Source organism: Leptonychotes weddellii, chromosome 3 (genome assembly GCF_054177405.1).
Source record: "Leptonychotes weddellii isolate Sample4059 chromosome 3, ASM5417740v2, whole genome shotgun sequence".
NCBI lineage: Eukaryota > Metazoa > Chordata > Mammalia > Carnivora > Phocidae > Leptonychotes > Leptonychotes weddellii.
In genome coordinates this window covers 125,685,620-125,692,615 of record NC_138371.1, presented here as the reverse complement: position 1 = coordinate 125,692,615, position 6,996 = coordinate 125,685,620, and positions in this window count along the sequence as shown.

The window sequence follows — 6,996 nt, the reverse complement described above, 5'->3', positions numbered from 1 at the left end:
ATATGACCTCACTGATATGAGGAATTCTTAATCTCAGGAAACAAACTGTGGGTTGCTGGAGTGGGGGTGGGGTGAGAGGGCTGGGGTGGCTGGGTGATAGACATTGGGGAGGGTATGTGCTATGGTGAGTGCTGTGAATTGTGCAAGACTGTTGAATCACAGATCTGTACCTCTGAAACAAATAATGCAATATATGTTAAGAAAAAAAAAAAGATAGCAGGAGGGGAAGAACGAAGGGGGGGAAATCAGAGGGGGAGATGAACCATGAGAGACGATGGACTCTGAAAAACAAACTGAGGGTTCTAGAGGGGAGGGGGTGGGAGTATGGGTTAGCCTGGTGATGGGTATTAAAGAGGGCACATTCTGCATGGAGCACTGGGTGTTATGCACAAACAATGAATCATGGAACACTACATCAAAAGCTAATGATGTAATGTACGGTGATTAACATAATAGTAAAAAATTTTTAAAAAAAGATGGCTAAACAGCCCACATATAAGAACACTATACACTTTAAGTCAGACATGGGTCAATGAGAATAAATTCAGATTACTGAATTTCATCAGGAAGTTTATAGAAAGAAAACTGTCCTCTCTTCCAAAATGGCCTTCAAAAGATATGTCTAAATCCTTAAATGTGTGGCATTTGATTAGAGGATTTCATGAAAAAAATCGTATTTGCAAATTTATATTCATTTGCTCTTAAGATATAATAAAGAAAAAGTTTAAAAGAATCCTTACTTGCAATCCAATCATAGTAATTGTCAGAGAATAATGCCAGAACAGTAGATTAAATCATGAAAGAAAAAAAAGAAAAATCAATCATTTTCTGTACTGCTTACTATACTCATAATTGAGGTATTTTATATGATTGTACATAGCTTACATTTTCATATATTCAAGAATACACTGGCAAATTTAAAATGCTTAGCTATGTACACAGAGTACTCAATGCCTGCTAAATTGCATTTTAGAAAAAATTAAGTATAACTATTTTATAATCATGTTTAGAAACAAAAGAAACTAGGGAGTTATAGTCAATGAAAAATAATAGAAACTAAGCAACATAGAAAATACTTATATAATGTTAAATGAACAAAAAGATACAGACTATGCATGACCTATGATGACACCTATAAACATGAATGCCTATGTGTGTTAGCCAGCCTTCAGGATGGCCCCCAGTGATCCACCCACCTTGGTTTTCATACCCTTGTAAAGTTCTTCCCCATACCGAATAGTACTGACCTAAGAATAATACTGCACAAATGATGGTGTATGATTTCTAAGACTAAGTCACAAGGATTCTGCCTTACTCTCTCTTTGATCATTCTCTCTGGGAGAAGCCAGCTGCCATGTCATGAAGACCCTCCTGCAGCTCTACGGAGAGTTCCACATAGCAGGGGATTTAGGGACATTCTATCAAGAGCCAGCATCAACTTGCCGACCATGTGAGCGAACCATCTTAGAAGTGGATTATCTAGCCCGGCGTCAGGCCTTCAGATGACTGTAGCCCCAGCTGGGATCTTGACTGTAACCTCATGACAGACACTGAGCCAGAACCATCCAGTTAAGCCTCTCCCAATTCCTGACCCTTAGAAATGGAGTAAGATGATGTTTATTGTTGTTTTAAGCCACTCAATTTTAGGATAATTTGTTACAATAAAGAACTAATAGAATATATACTTCAAAAGGCCATGTAATAATAATAAATAATAGTAATAATAATAGTCTAGAATACGATTAAGGAAGGAATCGGGAGTTATTTCCTCCTTTACTTCTTAAACTTTCTGTAAGGTTAGGTCACTTTCATTGTTCCATTTTTTAAAAATCGTATTTAATGCTTCTACCTCTAGTTGCTCCCACCACTTTTGTTAGAGAAGTTCTGAGTCATCCATTCATTCAGCAAATGCCTGCTAGGACCACTATTCAGAACAATCCCAGTCCCACCTCAGGGAGCTTATATTCTAGAGGGAAAGAAGGCCTAAGTCAAGTCATGTCACAAATTAGTCTAGGATTACAAATTGTGACATATAGTCCACTTTGCTATAACATGCATGTGTTTCTGGAAGGCAAATTAATTCAGGAGTGATTAGTAAATGGAAAAATGATGTCATGATAACACAAAAGTTGTGTTGATTCATAGGGATTTTTCCTACACAAGAGGAGCCAGAACAGCCAGTGAATTGCAACCTTTAACAAGAAAGGAAAAAGCTCTCAACTCTGTTGCTATAGCAGCAGCAAGAGGCCTTTCATTCGTATTTAACAAAACTTAAAAGTAAGCGCTTCCACCAGGAGTCCCCCCCAGCTCTGTGCAGCTTTCAGCTCATGTCAGCTTAGCTGCCTCTTGTACCAGCCTCACCACAGTCCCACCTGGCTTGGAGCTCCATTTCCTTCTGCCTTATCTTAGCACCTGCCGCCTCTGCTCTAATTAAAATATTGCTGGCATTTCACTCTACTTTTTGGGCATGTATTTTTATTTTATTTTTAATATCTACCATGAGAGCTTCCAGCTATATTGAGCTGGTACCAATTTTTTGTTCACTTACTGCTCTGGTTACAAAGCTGCCTAAGTATTGAGTGGTTGGCCCCAAGTCTGTTTTCTCCATACACTGTCTTATTTTTTGCATGCAATTTTGTAAAATGAGGTTTTCAGAAACATACATATCATGGTATAGAAGAAATGCCTGCACTATTAAGGAAAATTTTACAGTTCTAGGACAGCATGTAACATAGGACCTTGACCTAATATGGGAATGGCATATGCAAAGGTCTAAAGCACAAAGACAGGGGTACACAGAGAGCCTATGGAGGGGTACACAGAGAGGCTTACAATAGCTTTCTCTTTGTCTGCCTCAAATACTTTGCCAGACTAGGGAGACTCTATTCACCTCAGATGGCTGAAGCACCCCTTTGTCTGACCTGTGGTGAGGCAGGTGATGAGACTGGGCCTAATTCAGCATTTCTCAGCCCGGACTGAACCTTAGAGTCAAGTGGGAAGCTTTTCACAAATACAGATACTCAGGCCCATCCTGACTTAATTGATCTATCTGAGACCTGAGCATTGGTAGGTTTTAAAAGTTCCCCAGGTGATTTCAATGTGAAGCCAGGGCTAAGAACCACTAAACCAGGGGAAGGCACCAGCAGTAGTCAAAGGATTGGAGAATAGGTCTTATAAAGAATTAAAAACAAAAAAAACAAAAAACAAAAACCTGAAATTATTTATGCATTTAAAAACTTTGCAATTGTAATTAGTAAATAAGACTGTACATTCATTATCCCCAAGAAAATTTACAGGGATATTCCTGAGGGCACAGGTAGGGCTGGAAATAATCAGAGCTGGAGTGTGAAGTCTAAGACCAAAGGAGCACTAACCTCAGCTTCTGGGAGAGGCAGCATGTGGGGCTGGAATCTAAGAGCTAGGAGCCTCAATTCCACTCGAGGGACAAAGTGGGGAGAAAGGGGGTGGGGAAGGCTTGGAGGAATTTCCAGAGGGATTTAGGTATGCTATTCAAAAGGAGTTCCTGATCGAGCATGCTGAAATAGTAGCACATACTATTTAAAAACATGGCCATCTTTGGAACAGCAAAATAAAGGATAAAAATGGATAGAGTAGTTTAAACAGTCCTATTATAGGGAGGAAGAAAAGCAGGCTGCAACGAGTTTTCACACTTGGCGATCAGAGTCACAGGAAGGGATATTTTAGAAATACAGATTCCTGAGCCCAATGTCAAAGGTATGGATTGCAATCTCTAGAGGTAGGAAATGATAAATGAATAGCAACAACAGCTGCTACCATTTATTCAGCATTTACAATGTGCCAGGCAATCTTCTATGCACTTTTTATATTTCATCGGATTTAGTTCCTGGAAGGACCCTAATAGTTAACTGGGACACAGAGAAATTAAGTAGCTTGCCCATGGTAAAGGTTCAATCCAGGTTTCAAACCTGCAGACCTACATACAGTCTGTGCTCTTAACCACGACATTCTGCAGCCTTTAGAACACCCTCCTCCATCCCCAATAAACCAAGTGATTTTGAGGCTGCTAGTATTTGAGAACCACTACACCATGATCTTTCAAAGTCACTTTTAGTCATATCATTCTTCAAAATCAGTCTCAAAATCAAAAGTATCTTCCATTGTTGAACTTTACATCAAGTAGCATTATCTCTTTTATAATGAAGAGTTTGAAATATGCTAAATGTACAGAAATAGTTTTCTTGTAGAGACAAGCTTATGTCTAAGATTTCTGTCTCTGACAAAAATAGAAATTTTATATAACACTTTTTTCTTAAACACACTTAGCAATTTGCTATGTCTTATCAATTCTTCCTTGATAATATCTCTGCCTTTTCTCTCTCTATTCCCACTGCCACCACCCTAATCCAGACCCATATAAGACTTCCAGATTACCACCATATCATCTGGTCAATCTGGTCCCAATCTCTATCCAGCCAGATCCAAACAAATTCATCCTGTACACTGCTTCCAGGCCAATGTCTTAAAATTTTCTTAATTTTCTTGCCTGTCATCCATTCAGTTGAGTCCTTTAATGATTACACACTACCTGTAGGATAAAATCCCAATCTTTAGCTTGGCATTCCAAGTCTGTAACTAACTGCCCCTTAACCAACTCTTTCTTTCTTAAAAAAATTCAACTACAATGCATTTTTAACGCAAAATTCCTTCATCAAAACAAGAATTAAATAGATCTTAAAACTACATTTAGAATGAGAAAATACTTAAATTGTGGGCTAATTCTTTAAATCATTTTAATGAGATTCTAGCTCTCTTAGAGTTAAATGTTCAAACTTGGTACCACCTCAGGTGAGCTGCTTGCTAATACTTAAAACATTTTGCAGAGCATGTAAGAGGACGTTAACACAGCTGAGCTCTTGCACCTGATCTTTTAGCTAATCTCACAGTTAATTTAGTTTCAGAGTGTACAATTACACAAAAACTGCCCTAATGCAACAGGGAGGGTTTAGCCTGTTCTTAAAGCATGAATCTTTTATATAATCCACAAAAACAGTTTGCAAATCTTGAATAAGATTATTTTTACTTAAAAACATATAGTACCTTGCCAGGAAGAAAATGCATACACATTCTAAAATTACAAGTTAGGAAAATTATCCACATATTTTAGTCATGAAACTTATACCTCTTCACCTACTATAAGTTAAAAAAAAAAAAAAAAAGTTGTTACTACCAAGGAGAACTGAGAAGAAAGGATCAAGTGTCTACGCTCTAATATCCATTTCAGATGGAGCTACTTTATCAGTCATTTCCATGGCTTCACTGGAGCACTTGTAAGAGGTCTCCAGTTACCCCAGAAGGGCTGAATGAAAGATGAAGGCAAAAACATAACCCTCCATGAGTTGATGATCACTATGGAGAGCAGAAAAGTGGCAGGCAGGTAGATGAACATTTGCCAGAGCCAGAGAAACACGGGGCTGCTATTGGAGACCACGTACTCTTCCTCTCCCCTTAATCAGTAGAGCTCAACTACTGCTTTCTTAGTGCTTATGTAAGGTCGAATTGATTCGTTCTGCTATTTGGTCCATGAATTCTATATATAGTATCTTTTAAAAGATTTAAAAAAATGCAAATAATTAATGAAGGAAAGAAATTCAGAAGAAATCTCTATAGTCCAATTTTTGTAACACATACACAGAACAACTCTAGACCTGGAAGTATATTGGAGGGGAGAGAAAAGCTGTGGCAAAAAGCAGCATCCAGAAATAAACTGAGAAGTCCAAGAGACTGAAAATTTTACCCAATACTTATTGAATCACCAGTAAAGACACAAACTGCCTTGGAACAGCTCCCCAATGACTAGATCAGAAAAACAGAGTCACCAGTGAAATACACTCATACCTAGACACATCTTTTGTAATCAATATTATCTCATTCATACAAATTATGCACAATTCAGAGTCTAAATTATTATTATAATAAAGATTTCTTAAAGTTGCTACGCAAGTAGTTAAATCAGTTTCTAATGTTCCTCATAACTACAGAATTCTATTCCTCATTGCCTAGAGGGGCCACTGATGACGAATTTTCAAGGCCTCATAGTTTATTTTCCTTCCCTCCAAAAACCTGTCACAAAACCCCCTGGGAGAAGGCAATGTCTGCCTTCATTTGCTATTTAATTTGCACAAAACAATCGTGTTCTAGCATGCCAGAGCCTGGCCCTTGACATGATTCACTTCACTTTAATAGGAAGAAATGTTGATAAGCAAAAGGCAAGCTGACGTCAGGCAGAGCTTTAAAGAGCACAAAAATCTAGTCTCTGCTGGGACCAGTCCTCATTCCCTCCACACCACCTTTACATATCTATCACTTCATCTTAACACAATGCAGTAACTGGTATTCAAATGGCTCACTGATAAAGGCAACTTAGCCTATTCTGCTTACAAACTCAGGAAAGCATGGAACGTAGTTGAGAAAGTTTTCCATCAGAAAAGTTAAAATTTAAAAGTTCTGGTATATAAAATGCTTAACAGTTAATCACATGGAAAACTGATTTTAGATAACCAAGGGTTTGGGGTACATCAAAGCAAAAAGAATCTGCAAAAATACAATCCTGCCACCTTGTGGTACCTATTCAAAAGGACTTCACTACTTCATATTTTAAAACAAAATATGTTTAAATATGTTTTAAAACAAAATTTAAAACTTTGATTTTTAAAAAATGTGCTTATTTCAAAAAATATCAAAATAATACAGCATTTTAAAATCTTAAATATTGATGTTACTGTTCCCTGAAATTTATAGAAATGTATCAAATTGTCTATGTTTTTTTGTTGTTTTTTTTGTTTTAAGATTTTATTTATTTATTTGACAGAGACACAGCGAGAGAGGGAACACAAGCAGGGGGAGTGGGAGAGGGAGAAGCAGGCTTCCCGCCCAGCAGGGAGCCCAATGTGGGGCTCAATGTGGGGCTTGATCCCAGGACCCTGGGACCATGACCTGAGCCGAAGACAGACGCTT